At 36.4% G+C, this 21,042-nt stretch overlaps 1 protein-coding gene across 5 annotated transcripts in view; it reads right to left on the reverse strand.

Annotated features, from left to right (window-relative positions):
- The window catches only part of DTHD1 (death domain containing 1), a 105,192-nt gene that overhangs the window by 80,586 nt on the left and 3,564 nt on the right, over positions 1-21,042 (reverse strand). For 4 of the 5 annotated variants that reach the window (XM_031664667.1, XM_031664666.1, XM_031664665.1 and 1 more), the window contains exon 1: positions 13,003-13,320. The gene's annotated coding sequence lies outside the window, so the exon portion shown is untranslated. Of the gene's footprint in view, positions 1-13,002; positions 13,321-21,042 lie in introns of those variants that run through there. The other variant, XM_031664664.1, reaches the window with a different exon arrangement.

A 21,042-nucleotide genomic window follows, 5' to 3' on the forward strand; every position in this document is an offset into this window, starting at 1 on the left:
ACATATTCAAAATAATTTTACTAAAAAACTCTAGATTTTTTTTTTAAAAAACAGACTTTCAAATATTTTACTGTATGTCACTTGGTCTTATTTCAGCAATAAGATCTAAACTTAATACCTGGAGAATAATCTCAACATTCAAAGATAGCATGAGACACGCCATAAATTAAACAACAACAATAACCAAAAAAAAGCAAGAAAATATCTTCAGTATGCTTTTTGAGAAGAGGTAATTCACACGAGGACTATTTATGAGTAAATTAGGTTGTTATGATGACTTTTTAATGCAAGTTGGAATTCTTGTTCTGGTCCAGAGAGATAGTCATGTGTTTGAATGACCTTGAAGACTGCTTTTTTGAGCCATTACGTAATCCAGCAGCTGTGGCAATGCCCTTTTCTGAGATACACAAACAAAGAAGCAAACTGGAATAGACAAGTGAATTCTTGAGAAAGTTTGCACATCTCCATGTAGCTATGTGTGTAGAGCATCAGCCTCCATACAACGTTAACTGTTTCCAAATGATAGTGGTGATGCCCAACCTGCAGTTTAGCTGTGAGATTTGGGTCAGTAATTGATGTCACAGCCCATCTAGGGATGACTTTAATCAACATCACCTGTGAGCCATGAATAGTACAAACAGCAAGTCAAGATCATCAACAGTAATCCACTACAGGGAAACCAAATGTATTACCAAATCTCTGCTGGCTAAAAATGAGCAGTTATTCTCGTATAACTACATATTACAGAGAATAAAAGCCCTAAAGTGAGTCATTTGTCCATCAGGCAATCTATAGTGTTTATTGTATACTAAGCACTGTTCTAACCTTGTAAGTGGCTTAAATAGTTTTTCTCTCTGTGGATCTTACAAATCTAGCTGGAGTGACTAAACTTGCATTTGATAAAGATCAAAGAAAACTAAAAATGTATATTCAAAAGAAGAAATGAGCAATGTATTAAACAAGTTGTTTAAAGAATGCATGAAATAGACAAGAAAGCAATGGAAACACAACAAATAGATGTCAAATATTAAAAACTCGAGATGTCCTCAAATGCAACTTCAAACTTTTGCGTAGACCTCGATTTGTGGAAAGAATGGGGGAATCACAGCTGAACTAATAGTGCAGCAGTCAGGAGAACTTCACAGTGAAACCAGCCCCAGGGATGTAGCCACAGCCTCGAAGCTGTTTGTCTCCGTCAGCTGGTTACACCAAGCACATCCTGTTTCCATGGGGACAAGAACTGGGAAGCAGCCATATCTTGAACTTAAAAGAAAGAAAGAAGGATCTTCTGGGTTATGTACCAACTTATTATTAATGATGAGACATTCTTTTGCTCAGTCCTTGAATTTCTCATGCTGGTGGATTTAGTTTAATTTGGTTGACTCAGAGAAGACTTTGTGCATGTGAATTTGAATGAAAATGCAAGGTGATTTTTTTTGTTTGTTTGTTTGTTTTTCCTGGCCTACAATGTGTAAGACATGAAACAAACAATTTTACTCCCGCCTGCTCCTTCTCTAGATGTTCCTGGGATTTTTCCCTCTCCTGTATATTACTTGCTAAAGCAACTTTTCCCCTATGTTTACTCTCAAATGATTTTTTTGGATACAAAAAGGAGAAAACAATGGAAGTATATATTATCAGATAATTACTTCTAGCCCCTTTCAGCCAAATCTTGAGATTTGAAGTTTGGATCCTTTACAAGTCTTCAGAAAAGTGTTTTATGCTGTGGCTGATTGCATGAACTACACAAGATACAGTTTCCTTTGAAGTTTTGAAACATACATCTTTTGGACAGCCTCAATATTAAGGTAAAACATAGCTTATAGCACTTCATAAGGTCAGGCTCAAAGGACTTCTCACAAGTAGACAATTCTATTTCAACACTTTTGAAGAAAACAACAGCAACCACTGTAAACGGCTAAACAAAACATCAGAAATATAACTAATATCAGTGGCATCTAAGTATACATACAGAGTTACACACACATTCTATCATAAATTCCATGTGTTATAGAGAAATAAAATTCATCCATTTTGGTGAATGCTAATAATTCCCACTTTCGACACTAAGCTGATCAAGATAACATAAAAGCTTGTTTATTTAACAAATGTTCACCAAGCATCTATTATGTGCTTTCGCTTTTGTGTGCCTACTCTTCTAGGCACTGAGAAGAAAAGTTTCATTTCTCAGGCAGCTGAAATTAAAGTATGTATCTTACATCCTGTTTGTGTAGGTTAGCCTACATGACACGGCTAGCTAGCTAACTATGTTAGTTGGACTTAAATAAACACATTTCTATTGCTATGTAATCTGCCCATATCATATAATTTTGTTTGGATATCAAATTAATGCTACAGGTAAATACATACTCAACCTGTTGCAGCATGCAAGGACTATCTGATATTTCACAACAAAGTTAATGCAGTCCTTCAGATAGTATTGCTCTATCATGACTGCTAGAATAAAGTAATTAGTAACAGTTATGCTTGAAACAAAGCAAATTGCTGTATTGCTAAATAGTTACTGAGTCTATTCTGTTGTTGTCAAGCTTAGAATCTTTTTTTTGCACAGTATATACCAAAACAGTATGTTTTTAAGCTGTTTATATAATAGTTTCACAGAGCTACTATAATGACTAAGAAATCGTAGATGCTTTTGTTTCATTTTTTTTTTTTTCCCAAAATGAATTAGCTCTTTTGACTGGTTAAGGATCCATTTTCATGACATCAGACCACTGAATGGAATTTTGAGTTCTTAGAACTTCAAAAGCTTCATTATCTGATTAACATTCAAATCTAATTTGAAAGGAAATGCTTCACTACAGTCCACGTCCTCAGAATGCCTTTGTAAAGAGAAAAGAGTTAAGAAACTTCCTCTTGCATAGTCACTTCTTATTGTCATTCTTGAATGTGTTCTCCTATGGTAATTAGATGTTTAAATGTTGAAATACAGTAAGAGTAAACTTAGAAGAAATCATACAATTCCAGAGCTGGAAATGATCCCTTAGGTCTTCCGAGTCCAACCCTCATATTTTATGAATGGAGATACCGACGGAAAGTTAGCTGGCTCTCGTGATACTACAGACCCAGATCTGTAACCAATCAGCTTCGTGTTCCAGTGCTATTACCTGATACAAGTTAAACAAAAAGATTCATTCCTTTAAATAAAAAGCTATGAGATGTAAATTCACATGCTTGCTTGAATTGAAACTATTAAATTTTTCACAACTCCCTTCAGTATTCTTTCTTCTTTTGTTCTTTAGAGATGAGGATCTTGCTTTGTTGCCCAGGCTGGAGTGCAGTGACACAATCATAATTCACTGCTGCCTCAAATTCCTAGGCTCAAGTGATCTACCCACCTCAGCCTCTTAAAACTCTGAGATTACATTCTTAAGCCATGGCACCTGGTCTGTTTATTTCTAAAACTTCTTCAGTGATTTGTAATCATGGTTTGGGCATAGTAAACATTGATATATATGTACATATATAATTTATTTAAAATTTTATAGCCTACTTATTTCCATCCCCTCTAAAAAATCCAACTATTTAAGGACTGATCACCCTAGAAATAAACTCACTGAATCACATATGAGTACTACTAATAAAGTTTTAAAAATAAAAAATTTTACAGGGAAAAGAGAAAAAGAATTACTAGGAAAGAGGAAACATCATTCTTAAGCATTGAACTTCACACTGAATTTCCCGGCCACCAAGGCAATGGCAGAACAAACTGTCCTCCTGAGTCATCATTTTCTTAGAGGCAAAAGAGGTACTAACTTAGCATATTCTTGATCATCTCAATGGAAGCTGAAATAGGAGATAAAGCAATGGAAGAAATGAAGATTAGCTTATCCTTTATATATTATATATATCCTTATTCATATATTAGATCAACTATGCTTTGGGCCAGAATAAGTGTCAATCCAATCAATGTTGCCTTATATACAGTGAGGTGAAGTGTATCTTCACCTACTCGGATTTCCTGGAACTTGGAAAAGGTTGCAATATTTTCTTGGATACTCTTTCATAGATAACTTCACTCTAGACAAAAGACTAGTGGAAGTGAGCGAGCACATAGGCATGGAACAGGAAAATTTCCATGGATGTTCATCTGTGTGGTCTCAGGACAACTGGATTTTACCATTCTAAGTACAGAACTTTCCAAACATAGCCTGGCTTCTGTTAGGGAAGGCAGGGTATGTGAACTATGAGTGTAAACTCTATATAAAGAAACTCTTATTTTGAAACTCTATGTAGCGAAAAAAAGGTCTAGAATTAGCACCCAGGCAGTTTTGTTGGTCTAATCAAATTACAGATGTCAATTTTTCTAAATTAATTATTTGTTTATTAACTTTCCTTTTTTTCCCTCTTTGGTGCTAGACCTTATTTTCTTAGTATGCTAACATTTTTTCTTTTGCAATTGTGTTTATCCATGTCATCCAAGAAGGAAATAGCAGTACCAGATTAAATGTGTAAGAAATGTATTATGGGAATGGCAAGGGAGAGAAAAGGGGAGGGAGCTGGGAAAGGCTTGGTCTGACCTTGGTTGAAGAATAAAAAGAGGAAAGGAAGGAATAAAGGAAAGAAGGAAGGAAGCAAGGAAGGAATTAATTTGGGTGGAATCATTTTAGATGGGCCCTGCAGTTTTAAGCAAAGATCAACATAGCCATCTGGGAGGCCTCAAGCCAAAAATCTCTACTCTCAAAGGACTTCTGGGTTTCCCAGCAACAAACCTGCCTTGGTCACTGCCACACCCAGACATTGGCTGAGAGCCAAGAAGTACCTGTCCTAAAGCAACTGAGGCAATGAGTTTCAGAGCTTAGCAGCTAGAGCTATTGGTTAGTTACACTCTCAGCAGTCAGGGGTCCAAGATGCACATTCTCATGGCAGCCACAGTAATATACATATTATTGCTCTAATGCACCTTGAGCAAGTTAATCATATTACTTCCCCCTTTTGTCTGTTTAATATATAATAATTAAAATCATTTTTTGAATATTCACTAGGTGACAGTGTTAAAAGCTTTTCATGCATTATGTCATTTCATCTTCTCAAATACCCTGTTATGATTCCCATTTTACAGATTACTTAGTTCATTTTCTTACACGAACAGGCTATGATACACTATTACATTATCTTGGTAAAACTAAGAACTACATTTCCCAGAATCCCCTCACCTATATAGTCCCTTACCAATATAGAGTTAGCAAACAGAAAAGCTTGCAAAAGATTTGAAAATTGGAAGTGATGCAGCAGACAATAGTCTGTGAAAGCTGTTTTGCAGTCTGAGGAGGTAATGGATAGATTAGTGGTGCTCAGTAGGTTCCAGTGTGCCTTCATTCTCTGCTCTGCTAGGTCTTCCTCCAGCCTACTGGTCCTAAAGATCAATGCTGGCCTCAAGACATACTTCCAGACATTTGGCTGTGGACCCCTAGACTTGTCGAGTTGGTCTGTGCAGGGAGCACTTCCTATGGGTTCCCCTTTGTGGCTCAAATTTAGCAACTGAATATACTCAGCTTCTCAGATTAGCTCCTTGCTAATTTCTTTTCTGATCCTTTAACTCCTCCTCCCACACCTTCTAGTTCCTTCTACCATTGCATAAAGTCTAATTCCTATAATGAGTCCTTTTTCCTAGAACACACAGGGACTTTCCTCCTCTGCCTGAACCTTAACTGATATAGCACCAGTGCAATAAACATCTGTTGAAGGAATAGGCAATTTAGGCCTAGCCCAGGGACTGAGATATGCAGTTTGGACTCAGAGACCAATATCCTCTATTTTGGATTAAAGCAAGCAGAATTCATTTGTTTCAAATACCAAATGTGTGAACGAAATTTGACCAGAAGTTATCGAAATTAAAATAACTCACTTGTAATGTGAAGTACCTCATTTGTAGTTTCTCAATGTAATAATTCATCCTACTGTTTCACAATGTGTGATATGTAGAGCCAAAATTTTGTTAAAAAATTAAAAGAGCATGAGCACCTACAAATGTACCTGGATGAGACTTGTGATTTTTGCATCCTAGAAAGCAGAGGATAGAAACAGGGATTATCAGTCAAGCTGCTAATATTAACTAATGTCTACTGGGCCTAAAATTGCCTGTAAAATGTATCTTTGAGATGCTCAATTAAGTTATTCAATATTATTATGTAATTTAAGAGATCCCACCCCACCCCTGCGCTGCTTCAACCAGATCTGTATCCGTTTCATCTATTTTATTTTCATTTCCTCTGAAGATTTTGTTTGAACAAAGAAGTCTTCTTTTTCCTTTTCCTTTTTTTTTTTTTTTTTTTTTTTGAGACAGAGTCTTACTCCGTCACCCAGTTGGAGTGCAATGGCGTGATCTCAGCTCACTGCAAGTTCTGCCTCTTGGGTTCAAGCGATTCTCCCACATCAGCCTCCCAAATAGCTGGAATTACAGGTGCCTGCTACCACTCCTGGCTAATTTTTGTATTTTTGTTTTTAGAAGAGACAGGGTTTCACCATGTTGGCCAGGCTGGTCTTGAACTCCTGACCTCAGATGATCCACCTGCCTTGGCCTCCCAAAGTGCTGGGATTACAGGTATGAGACATTGGGCCTGGCTGAACAAAGGAGTCTTCCAATATAAAAATACTTTCAAAACCACTAGAATTGATTCTCCAGATGTGCTCAGATTTATCTATGTCCAAAAATGAAAATATCTAAGTTTCAAGCTGAGACCATTACTACAAATATAAAATATACTCACGTAACCCATAACACTTAGGATTCTGTATAAAAATTTCTGTATTAAAATTCTGTCTAAAAATCCAAGTTTTTATAACATTTAGAAAAGTATAAATTTTCTATTAATTTGTTGAAGAGTATCACTGTGTTTACATGATCTCCTAAGAAATATAAACCTACACTTTTTTGAAATTGTATTGGTGGGTCCAATGAAGTTGTTAGTTACATTCGGTGCTCCTTGAAGGCTCCAGAATTCAGGAGAATGTTCATCAGTTAAAAATATCATAAATCAGAACTTCTGGATTTTACGAAACGAGAAAATTAAGAAACACTGACTTTCGGAGATTCTAAGACATTGTACTTTGTATTAATAAGCATTAGTAAGTAAATGAAAGTTACTAATATAAGAAGTAAATGAAAATTACGTACAAAGGGATTTAAAAGCTCTCTAGTACTAAACAAGAGAGATGTAGTTATTTACAGTGCTCTTCCCAAAGTGAATACATGGAAAAATATTTGACAAGGTAAAAAAATAAAAGAGAGATGAAAATACAGAAAATGAAATTAGAGCTCTATATAAGTGGAAGCCGTATTAAGGGGCTCTTTTTAATTGACTAATTTTTCTAGAGTGGTAAATTCCCTGTAAGTTAGTGTTTATTAGTTAAAGTAAGCAAAATGTGGGAAAACAGTCTTCAACATTGAGCCATTTGCTTTTAGTGTTACAATATTTGCAATAATTTTTTTTTGTGGTCCTGTAGTTATTTTTGTACATATATCTTCAAAAGAAAATGACTTTTCATAGAAATGTCTATAGAATGTTTTTGATGTATTCTGTCTTCATGGACTTTGGAATGGGTTGCTGTTATGTTGATTTTTCTCTCACATGTAGTCCAAGTTAATCTTATAGATAATCTCATAGATAGATACATGTGCATTCATATGTTTAGTTGGAATAACTATTCTTTATTGCCTACAATGTGACTGTTTTAAGTTAATTAGTGAATAATGTATTATTTATATTGTTTTCTTACTTATGATTCATTTAATCCATTAATCCATTGATTGTCAGTAGTGATCACGACTACTCCTTGACCCTTGCAGACATGTATTATTCATGGACTCATCTGCATGGGCTCAGTGTAGATCTTTTAGGCTTTAACACAATCCACATTTTAAATTATTATTTTTTTTTGTTTTCTGCATTCTATTTTTTCTCTTTCCAATGCAACAATTTTTAAAATTTAATTTAAGTTAATTTTGAGTTCCAGGATACATGTGCAGGATGCGCAGGTTTGGTACATAGGTAAACATGGGCCACGGTGGTTTGCTGCACCTATCAAAGCATCACCTAGGTATTAAGTCCCCCATGCATTAGCTATTTATCCTGATGCTCTCCCTGGTCCCTCACAGGCACCCGTAACCACAATCTACATCTTAATAGCACCACAGCAATATAGGGGGTATTTGTTATCTCTAGATGGAACAGAAACTAGTTTCCAATGACTTTATATTACTTTTGAAGAAGTTGGACGCACTTTCCATCATGATCACAGAAAAAATCAACACTCTCCTATTCTCGTCAAAAAATAATCTTGTATTGACCCAAGCTTCATGCCATCAATTTATAGCAGTAAGGACTGCCTAGTATTAAATACTTCAAAGCTAAATCAAAATATTTCATAGAACATTCATGTTTAGCCTAGAAGTGGATGATTCTATGACAAACACTGTTAGTTAGGACTCTGTATATATAAAAAAATATATCCCCAAATAGCTACTCTCCTTTTATTCTGTTAGTAATAGAACCCTGGAATTTAACAGAGCACATGAATGCCCAGATAAGGATTTCATTTTTTTGCCTCCTTTGAAGTTGGATGTAGCCATTTGATTAAGGTCTAGTCTATAGCATATGGGTAAATGTAATGAACAACTTCTAGTTCTGGCCTATAAAAGTGTATACTGTGTCCTTTCTTCTTTGCTTCCCACCAACTGAAAAGTGGATGTAATGGTAAGAACTAGCGTAGACATATTTGGCCATAGGATGTATGCTGCATGTTGATAGGCTTGGTGGTTGGCTGGCAAGTCGGCTGGTTTAGAGGCTTTCTGGCAGATAGGCCGAAAGGCTGGCTTGGAGGCAGGCTGAGAGGATAGCTGACTGGCTGAGAGTCCGTCTGGATGGCTGGCAGATCCAGAGGCTGGCTGAGAAAATGGATGTTAGGCTGGCGGAGAGGCTGGCTGGGTGGCTATGTTGTCGGGCTGCTGAAACAAAGTACTACAGACTGGGTGGCTTAAATGACAGAAATGTATCTCTCACCGTTCTGGAGGCTGGAAGCCTAGAATCACGATGCCAGCATGGTTGGGTATTGGTGAGGACTCTCTTCCTGCCTGCAGACTGCTGATTTCACTTTATATCCTCACACGGAAGAAAGAGGGCCCAATAGTTCTCTGGGGTCTCTTTTATAGGGGCACTAATCTCATTCACGAGGGCTCTACTCTCATGACCTAATCACTTTCCTATAACTAATATCATAATATTGGGCATAAGGACTCCAACTTTGAATTGTGAGGAACACAGTCAGTCCCTGAGAGATAGAAAGAGCTGGATCTAGTCCTAGACTACTTACATGAACTAAGAGAGCAAAAAACCTCTATCTTATTTAGGTTACTGTTGTATTGTCCTTTGTTGCCACATCCAAACAAGTTTGTTAACTTATAAAACCCATATACATAAAAATCCTATACTGGACTATTAAATAGTGTGGTTAATTCTGGCCTAACTACTTACTCCCCTTTTGAATTTGAGCAAATTACTTAAAATCTCTTAGCCTCAGGTTGCTATAACTTCTGTAAAATGTGGGTTGCAACTAGGCACAGTATCTCACACCTGTAATCCCAACACTAGGAAGGCCTAGGTTGGTGGATAGCTTGAGCTCAGGAGTTTGAGACTAATCCGGACAACATGGAGAAACCCTGTCTTTTCAAAAAAAATACCAAAAAATTAGCCGGGTGTGGTGATTCATGCCTGTAGTCAGTCCCAGCTACTCAAGAGACCGAGACAAGAGGATTGCTTGAGCTCAGAAGACAGAAGTTGCCATGAACTGAGATCATAACACTGCACTTCAGCTTGGGCAACAGGGTGAGACCCTATCTCAAAAAAAAAAAAAAAAAAAAAAAAAAGGAATTAAGAAAGAGCTGAGTTTCAGGCATAATAAACAAAATAATTTGTTAGAAATGAAGAAAATATGGGGTTGCTATGAGGGTTAAGATAGTTAATTCACTTAAGTGCATGCCTCTATACTTGACATAAAATAAGCCTTCCCAAATAGGAGGTGATATTATTAAAGCAGTATTTAACCCGTTCAGTTATACAGATGTATTTTTGGCAAATAACTATCTCAAAAGTTTCTTTGGAAGTTATGTTTTTCAAGACTGCATGTCCTGAGGATACTTACAGTGGTATCTTTTAGGACTTTTATTGACATTTGTTACCATCCACTAACAAATTTTCTAGGTTAAATTTTTCCATAGGCTAGAGCTTTATGATTTTAACTACTATTTGGCTATGAGTACCTTGCATTCAGAATTTTTTAAGTAAATATTTTAGATTTTTCCTTAGGGACTTTCTCATTTCATTTCTATGAAGAGTTGGACTGACCTACAGAGCTCTGTATCCTAGGGGCTCTATAACTCTCAAATGAGCTTGTTAGCCTACTTCTAGCCTGAAGTTTATGGACCTTGAACAGACATCTAGAATATCTGCCTGCTGGTAACATTTTAAAGATAATTTACTTTAAATTCATGCCCACCAGAAAATTCTCAATAGCTTCGCTGCAAGAAGTAATATTCAATAATGTTCTGTGCGTGCTACCTATTGGCAATGAGATTCTCTAATTACACTGGACCATTTTTTTTCAAAATGTGGTTCAGTAAATTAAACGCATTGTACAAAAAGATGGTTTCCCGATCATGTACATTTAGGAAATGCTAAATTAAACAAGATTAAACAGCTTTCTTTCAAGCAGGGATCCCTTGAAGACTTTAATATGGTAAAGGTAAGCCATAGATCTCTAGGAGAGAGTATTGATTGAAGGATTTTCTAGGATTACACGATCAAGTAGTTCTTGTTTTTATAAAGCACTACATATACCTAATATAAAACCATAGTTTGGAAATGCTTAATATAAAATGTTAAGTTTGATTGGCTTAAGGAAGGCCATTGGAAAGCCTCATAGGTTTCTGCTGACATAACTGTCCCAACAGATTAACCATTAGTTAAATGTTTTCTTGGATCTATTTTTTGCTCCTTAACCCCCCTTAGACACTATGCATTAAAATAATCACTATTGCAAGGGACTGCCCTCAGTCCCAATTCTGGCTTTTGTCTTCATTGAACCTTGCAACTGAGGTCCCTGTAGGCCTAATAGCCAAGAACCTTAATTTTTTCGAGGCTTTGACATGCTATCTTGCCTAGCCAGCAAATCCATTTACTTTGAATTCTCCATGATATTATTGTGGCTTGCGGATGACCTGCCTGGTGATGTTACTGACTGAACCCATTTTTTTCTCATGAGCTGTTATGAGTCATAAAATTATTTTCAATGCTCAATGATGCCACAAGGAACCTAATTGGAAATCAGAATTTAGAATGCATAGCTAGATTCCGAGAAATCATAGCTAAATTACAAATTCGTCAGAAGAAATTCAAATCAGTAATTATTGGCTATATTATTAATACATGAGAAGATATGTGAAGGAGTAGATGGAATACTTTGAAAACTTCTCTTGTTGTTTCACAGTGTTTAATAAGAAAATTATCATCGTGTGAAGGCCTATACCCAGGACACACCTCAATCAGTGAAAGATTTCTATCAGTAACACAGAGGAAAGCTGCTGTTGAAGTCTGTTATCTGGGCTAACTTTTGGCTATGGATGCAAGAAGCCATTTTAATAGTCTAGCTCCAGTCACTATTCAAACTAATAACACTCCAGTCCCATAGGGAGTTGCTCTGATATAGTAATTACAGTGAGCTAAGCTATACATCTGCCAATGATACTAAACTTGAGTGCCAGCTCTACTATTTACAAAGTAGGTGACCTTGGGTGAGTTAACTAAACTCTTAAACCTCATAAATACCCTCATCTATAAAATGAGGCTAGTAATAGAATCTAATTCATGGAGTTGCTGTGAGGATTGAAAAAGATAGTTTATGTACTGGGCTTGCGTATGGGCAGTATTTAATAAATATAACCTAGTATTACTTATTAATTAGTATTAGTTATTGTTAATAATAAAAAGGAGATTATGTACTGGGCTTGAATATGGATGGTATTTAATAAATATAAACTGGCAGGGTGCAGTGGCTCATGCCTGTAATCCCAGCACTTTGGGAGGCTGAGGTAGGTGGATCACAAGGTCAAGAGATCGAGACCAGCCTGGCCAATATGGTGAAACCCCGTGTCTATGAAAAATACAAAAAAAATTAGCTGGACATGGTGGCACATGCCTGTAAGTCCCACATACGCGGGAGGCTGAGGCAGAAGAATCACTTGAACCTGGGAAGTGGTGGTTGCAGTGAGCCAAGATCGCACCACTGCACTCCAGCCTGGCTACAGACTGAGACTCCGTCACAAAAAAAAAAATATATATATATATATATATATATATATATATGTATATAATAAAACAAAAAATATAACCCTAGTATTAGTTGTTAATTAGTATTAGTTTTTATTATTAATAATAAAGAGTTATTTATGTACCGGGCTTGCATATGGGTAGTATTTAATAAATATGACCACCCACACATACATGCATGCACACATTCCTTTAATAATAAAAAACTCCAGCCTTGTTGATGTAGTGGCTTGTTTTTTTCTGACTCCAGTCTCCTGAATGATATACTTGGCCAAAGGCTCTTATCTCTTATTCTTAGTTTATGTCAGATACAGTGTGTAAAGCAAGTCTGAGGTTCAGCACTGAAGAAGGTAGGACATCAATTCACACATCAGAGGCAAGTGCCAGCAGTGTGTCTTGAACTTTACTAGAGGCTGTAGGGAGCATGGGAGAAGACTGTGGTAGACCTCTGAGGACACTTAATTTATTAAAGAAACTTAATGCACCAAAAAGGGACCCAAGAGGGATGTCAAAAGCTGCTGCTTGTGAGGAAGTATTCCCAGCATCTCAAGAGCAGCTGGCGGACTCCAGACTCTAGCAGTGGTTGGTCGGTGGGTGGGGGATGGAGTAGAAAAGAGAACTAGGAAAGTAAGAACCAGAAAAGTACAATTGCACTCACCAATTCACAGACCGCCGTTCCTCTCAATCTCCTTTTCCTCTTGACTTGACGCTTGAGGGGCCAGATGCAGCAGCTAGCGAACAAGCAAGGAAGTGAGCATGTGGGAAGAAAAAGTTTAGCCTTCTCTATTTCACTCACCACACCGAAACAGGTGAGACAGCCTTTCAGATTTAAAGCAGGCTTGTGAGAGAGGGGTGGTGACTGAGCACAGTAGGCTTTATAATGAATGAACTGTACTAGAGTTAGTCTTGCATACTAGATTAGACCAGACACTTTTACAATATAAATTAATATTCTTGTCACTGACACAGATGGGAAGACCTAGAAGACCCATCCTATATTTCATTTCGGGGCAGGAGAAGTATAAGTTCAGAAGCACAGTTTGGAAGGGACAATAAAATAAAAACTTCAGTTCTTTAGATTTCATTGTTCCCTGTTGAATTCTGCTGTATCAATAAAACATTTACCTATCTAATAATTATTCACATGCTTTGCTTTTTATTTAGAAGTTTGCTCTGTAGATTATAAAGATAATCTAATACATTAAGTTGCTTTCTTTTATATGAAACAATTGCTTTGTAAAAACTGTCTTCACCCAGTGCATAAAAGGAGTATTTCCAGTGCTGTTTCATTTTCTTGTTTTTCTGGAGATGAATGAAAAACAAAAATCTCTTTTTTTTAGTGTCCTAGAAACTGTTTTGAAAAAGCCAAGCATTCATGGCTGAATGAAGGCATGAGCAGTAGTTCCTTTATAAGCGAAAGAAAGAACAGTTCAACCAAGCATGACTACCACAGTTTCCTTAAAATGTTTGCAAAATCTGCTGGGCAGACACCATGTTTTCTGATTGCTAAACTAGATTGAAGTAACGTGGGTATGAGAGTTTCCACAGGAAAGGACAGAAAACATGACACAGGATGCCACAGAAGCCATGTGGAGTGAAGGAAATGCAAACCTGTAAGTTAGGCCTTTGAAGGTCTGTGCACCTGCTGTTCAGCATAACCGAGACGGTATGTCATATTTCACACATAGAAAAAACGATCAAATGGCAGATAGATACCTTTTCTGAAAAAATGTGTTTTAGAGAAACTCAGAACACTACCTTTTCAGCCAGAAAAACAGGATATATGGATTTTTGTTTTCTAAAGTAAGAACAACAGATTTCACTGGCACACAAGTTACTAGTAACCGATGTACACACTGTACATTAAGTCAATGATCAATGTCTTTTTAAATCATGTGCCAATTTCTGGAACTAGCTACAGGGAAAGTAATTAGGTTAGCATCTTTACTGCCCAATCTACCAAAAACTTTTCATGAAGTGCTGACACATTCTTATCCTCTGTTCCCCTTCTTCCAATCTATTTTTAGTTACTTGGTTTGGGGACAATTATTGAATTGTTTATACAAAACAAAAGGAGCACCTCACATTAAAACAAATTAAATCTTCCCTAATTGCTTAGAATTCGACTGTAGAAAATGGAAGGATGAATTCACTGGATGTCTCTTTTATTTCTCTAAACACGGACGTATTGAATTATAAATACAAAAGAATTTTATAAAGACCTCAAAAGATTAATTATTCCTATGTATTATTTGTATGTTATGGTCTATAAATGCTCAGATGTCATGACAATTCTATAGATTAGACTGTGGAGTTCTTTGCACATATGGCATAGTAGAGTGGGTAAAAAGATGGCCCTGAAATTGTATATGAGCTACCAAGTAATGCATTTGAAATTTAATCTCTGCATGTCCATGTGTTCAGCTGAAATATGGGCATAATAATAGTATCTTTCATTAAAGGTTATTTTGAAGATTATATAAGGTAAGGAGATAAAGTGAATTACATTCTCCCCTCTTAAATCCACTCAACGACTTTCTATTGCCCTTTTGATAAAATCTCCACCCCGAACATGGCCTCTAAGGCCCTACAAGATGTGGCCACCCGTACATCCAACTTCATCCTGTCTACTCTATTGACAATCTAGCTAAAAGCTTTTTTTTTTTCTTTTTCAGTTCCTCCAAAGTTCCTGCTTTTTGCTGCCTCCAAGGTTTCACAAATTCTCTTCTTTGCCTAGAACACATCTCCACCCTCCTCCTCACAGCACACATAGCTCCCTCCCACCCAGCCTTCACATCTCAGTTTAAATGTCACTTGCTTTAAAAGGACTTTTCAGATTTACCAATCAAAAATCATTCCTTCTCCTTATTTTTCTGTAGCATAGAATGTTGTTTTTAATATTTACCACAAATGTTTGTGGTTCCTGGTTTGAAATGAATGGACAGACAGACAAGAATCAGGCAGAAGAGTAATTCAATACTTCTTTTATTAATTTTAGACATGTCAGGCTCTGGAAGCTATGGTTAGATCCAAACTTCCCATAGGTCTTATAGCTTGGAAAAGCAACACAGAATTCTGGCTTTCTGAGGGCAGCCCACACAAAAAGAAAGAGGAGATGAAGAAGAAGGGATCATCGGGCCAGTGCCTCCTTCCAAACACACCAAAAAATAAATTACTGACCTATCACAGGCTGAAGGTGTGGAGTGGAATGCAGAGAAGGCAGAAAAGGTTAGGAGGGTTAGAAATTCCCTCCATCTGAACTAAAGACTGAAAAAGCATTTCCTCCATCTCAACTAAAATTTATGAACTTGAACCACATGCACTGACTGTTTTTGAGGTTAGAGACAAATATAACCATATTCATATGATTTAAACATAATTATATATGGAAATGTATACATATGGAAATATGTATGTATGCATGCATCGGTATCCTATGGAGTCTATGTAATATAGATTTATATATGTATACTATACATATAGTATGTGATATGTAATATTTATGTGTATTCATAATACATGTATATGCCATACACATACATATACATATATATACATTTGTGTAATTATTTGGGTAATATCTGCTCTGCCATCATGCTGTAAGCTCTAAAATGAGAGTGAAGTAGATCTGCTTTGCTTACCACTATAGCTTTGTGGTTCATCACAAAATATCTATAAAAATTAGTTGAATAATAGCTGTAAGGTGTTTGACATGTAATTTGACTTATTTTAAGAACTCAGTAGATGGTACCTATTATGGTTGTACTGCTTCTGCTTGTGCTGATAAAATAGTCTTAATATGTTGGGTATTAAATTTTGGTCTGGACTGTATATTTGTAAGACTTCCATTTCAGAAATTCATAAGCTTGCCTCAAAGGTTGCTCATACAGTTTAACAGACTATAATTTCAGGTAACATCTCCTAGTTGCAACCTCCACAGCTCTGGAGTCATAACCCCAAGGAGAAATAGGGTGAGGAGCGACTATAACAAACTAAACAGTGTATGTACTGCCCAAAAAAGGCAGCCAGTTTTCCAATCCTTTTTTTTTTTTTTTTTTTCCTGAGATGGAGTCTCACTCTATTGCCCAGGCTGGAGTGCAATGGCAGAATCTTGGCTCACTGCAAGGCTTAGACCGCAACCCGGCTTCAAGCGATTCTCCTGCCTCAGCCTCCCAAGTAGCTGGGATTACAGGCGTGCACCACCATACCCGGTTAATTTGTATTTTTAGTAGAGATGTGGTTTCACCATGTTGGTCAGGCTGGTTTTGAACTACTGACCTCAGGTGGTGCATCAGCTTCGGCCTCTCAAAGTGCTGAGATTACAGGCATGAGTCACCCCACCCAGCCTCCAATCCATTTAGACTTGCTTTGGCAAGTGTGAATGCAGTACTATCAGGCCTTCTGACTTTTTTTCAAGAGAAGCTAAAATCCCTATTTTAAAATAAAAAATATACATTTTGAAAACTAAAACATTTCTGTGTTCTGAATCATACGGTGAACTTTTTGCCTTCATGCTACTCACAGGCAGTTAGTCTGTGACCTCTGCTTTTAGAACTATTAATACTTTTTGTGTATTTCACTTACCTTTTACATTGATATTATTCTGTGCTTTTCAGATAAGTTTTAACAGCTTAATTTCATTGCTTTATAAGAAATCTATTTCTAGCTGTTGCTTTTGCATTTCTACCTCTCTATCTTTTGCTTCTCCAAATCCCTCTTCCATTTTTTTCTTGATGTCAGAAGAGCTTTTAAAGCTAATTATCTATTTTAAGTATAGCATTTTTCACAAAAAGGAAAAAATGGAACTACACAGTATTTTCAAGACACATCACAAAGAAATTCATTTGCTCACGTGTTTAGTAAACTCAACTACAGACATACATGAGAAGAATTGACACATTAAAGTGGAAGCAATGAATTTATATACAGTGAATGTATTTTGTCTATAAATCCATTGGGCAAAAGTTAGGTTTTCTTTCATCTCTCTTAGTAATAAATTTTCTTTTCTTTTTCTTTACAATTCAACTTTTGTTTCAGACTCAAGTGGCATATATGCAGGTTTGTTACTTGACTCTGAGGCTTGAGGTGTGAATGATTCCATCACCAAGTGGTTAGCGTAGTACCCAATAGGTCGTTTTGTAGCCCTTACCCCCTACTCCTTTCTCCCCATCTAGAAGTCTCCAGTGACTACTGCTGTCATCTTTATGTCCGCGGGTACCCCGTGCTTAGTTTCCACTGGTGAGAACATGCAATATTTGGTTTTCTGTTTATGAGTGAACTCACTTAGGGTAACGACCTCTAACTGTGCCCATGTTGCTGCAAAAGACATCATTTTGTTCTTTTTTATTGCTGCATAGTATTCTATCTTGTATATGTACCACATTTTCTTTATCCATCCACTCTTGATGGGCATCTAAATTGATTCCACGTCTGGTCTGTGCTATTGCGAATAATGATGAGATGAATACATGAGTACGTGCATCTTTTTGGTAGAATGATTTATTTTACTTTGGGTATATGCCCATTAAAGGGATTGGTGGTTTGAATGGTAGTTCAACTTAGTTCTTTGAGAAATTTCCAAACTTCTCTTCACAGTGGCTGAACAAATTTACACTCCCACCAACAGTGCATAACCATTCCCTTTTCTCTGCAGCTTCACCAACATCATTTATTTTTTGACATTTTAATAATAATAGCCACTCTGACTGGTGTGAGGTTGTATCTTACGGTTTTCATTTGCATTTCTGATTTTCATTTGTATTTCATTTTTGGTGATTAGTGAGGTTGAGCATTTTTTTTCTTATTTTTGTTGGCCACTTATATGTCTTGTTTTGAGAAATGTCTATTCATGTCCTTTGCCTACTTTTTAATGGTGTTATATGTGTTTTGCTTCTTGAATTGCTTAAGTTCTTTATAGATTCTGGATATGACACCTTTGTCAGATGCATAATTTGCAAATATTTTCTCCCATGCAATGATTTTTCTTAGAAACATTTTTCCATAGAAAAATAAAACTAGATTTTTAGGTTAGCAGTGGCAGAAACTACTGGATGTCAACAAATTTAAAATGCAAATTTTAAATTTAATATTAAAATAAATAGAATTTTTATATACTGTATATCTACAAAAATGCTCTTTGAGATTTTTTTAGACATAGATTTTTATCAAATATCACATAAAATCACACTACTCTGTTTCCTTGTCTTTCTGCAGTAATCCAGTGCAATTTTTTTGAAGATAATTTTGAATCATGAACTCAACATATGCAGTAATGCAAATAATTCAAATGAAGTGATGACAATATAAAACACTTATGATCAAGTTCAGGAGCATGTAGGCAGTGACAATTATGTTGTGACTGCCACCTGGCCAACAGTAATTCATTTTAAGATGAATTCCTCTTTCAGAAGAAGTGTAAAAATACACATATTAGTATTAATGAAATACTCTCATCTATAGTGCTTAAATGAGTTTCTGAAATATTAATTTTATAGGAAAACTTTTGTTAACTTTCCTTTAAACTTTAAAAATTTTTTAAATCTTATGTTTAAAAATAAATTATTTCCACAACACCATCAATTTTTGGTCAACAATTGAATTGACTGAATATTTTTCACTGCCCCTTTGTCTAGGGTAACCTGCAGTGCCATCCACTAAACTGCTCTCTCGCTTTGAGAAAGAATGAATAAAACTTTCAAAGTAACTCACAGCTTGTAACAAAGAACTGAAAGGAGACAACATAATGAATATAAACATTTCAGATTTGATAAAAACAAACATTTACCTAAAGCTCTAGGTTGGGTACTTCAGGGAATTCAAATAGTAATAAAAATATTCCAGGCGGGCCACGGTGACTCATGCCTGTAATCCTAACACTTTGGGAAGTCAAGGCAGGAGAATCACTTGAGGTCAGGAGTTTGAGACCAGCCTGGCTTACATGGTGAAACCACGTCTCTACTAAAAGTACAAAAATTGGTTGGGTGTGGTTGCAGGCACCTGTAATCCCAACTACTGGGGAGGCTGAGGCAGGAGAATCACTTGAACCTGGGAGGCAGAGGTTGCAGTGAGCTGAGATTGCGCCATTATACTCTAGCCTGGATGACAAGAGCGAAACTCTGTCTCAAAAAAAATAAAAAATAAAAAATAAAATAAAATAAATAGATAAGTATTCCAAGTGTGCAGAATGCAAGACTGACTGACAAGAGTATTCAATAGAGGTAAAAAATCAAAGGGCAGTAGGAGAATCAGGAGAGAGTATTATAAATTCCTGAATATAAGATACATCATTTCTCCCAAATAAATAATGCCTCAAAACAAAAGGTCCTTATTATCAAAATGTTAAAAAAGCCTTCTCTGAGGCATCACAGTGTAATACTTAATGCATGTACTTTGAATTCACATTATCTCTGTTCAACATCTGATTATTTACTGCTCGTGAGTTCTTGGATAACCTTTCAGTTTCATCATTGGCTAAAAGGGAGATACTGATATTACTTACCTCCTAGCCCTGTTGAGAGAATTTACAAAGCTAATAATGTGTCACAATGCCTGGTACAAAAATATATGTGTCATAACATATGTATTATTTCTATATTTCCTCCCATTATTGTACATTAATCTGAATGGCAAAGTACTAAATTCCTGAGGTTGAAGAGGTATCTGCACTCTCATGTTTATTGCAGCACTGGTCACAATATCTAAGATATGGAATCAACTTGTGTCTATCAATGAATCAATGGATAAAAACAATGTGGCATGTATTCACAACAGAATACTATTCAGCCTTAAAAAAGAGGAAAATCATGTCATTTGTGACAATGTAAATGAACCTAGTGGGAATTATGGTAAGTGAAATAAACAAGGCACAGAAAGACAAATACTGTGTTATCTCACTTACACATGTAATCTAAAAAAGCTGAATTTATTGGAGAGTGGAATGGTACTTACCTGGCTGGGAAACGGGGGAGTTGGGAGTGATACTGGCGAAAGGATACGAAATTTCAGTCAGATAGAAGAAATAAGTTCAAGAGATCTAGCATACAATAGGGTGATCAAAGTTAGTAACAATGTATTGTATTCTCAAAAATCCCTGAGAAAGTAGATTTTAAGGGTTCTTACCACAAAGAATGTAAGGTAGAGCATATGTTAACGATCTTGTTTTACCCATTCTACAACATAAACATATTCAAAACATGTTGTCCATGATAAATATATACATTTTTATTTGTCAATGAAAACTTTAGGCCGGGCACAGTGGCTCACGCCTGTAATCCCAGCACTTTGGGAGGCTGAGGCGGGCAGATCACGAGGTCAGGAGATGGAGACCATCCTGGCTAACATGGTGAAACCCAGTCTCTACTAAAAATATACAAAAAATTAGCAAGGTGTGGTGGCAGGCGCCTGTAGTCCCAGCTACTCGGGAGGTTGAGGCAGGACAATGGCGTGAACCCGGGAGGTGGAGCTTGCATTGAGCCCAGATTGCGCCACTGCACTCCAGTCTGGGCGACTCCGTCTCAAAAAAGGAAACCAAAAAAAACAAAACAAAAAAACTTTAAAAAAGAATTTACCTTTTTCCAGGCTTAAAAGAAAGCTTGTACCTAAAGCAGAGAATAAGCTACTGAACAAATAAATATGAAGACATGAAGAAAAACGCCTAAGCCAAAGTTCCCCAGAAAATACAGCCTGAGACAAAAACCTA

This window comes from Papio anubis, chromosome 3 (assembly GCF_008728515.1).
Source record: "Papio anubis isolate 15944 chromosome 3, Panubis1.0, whole genome shotgun sequence".
Classification (NCBI taxonomy): domain Eukaryota; kingdom Metazoa; phylum Chordata; class Mammalia; order Primates; family Cercopithecidae; genus Papio; species Papio anubis.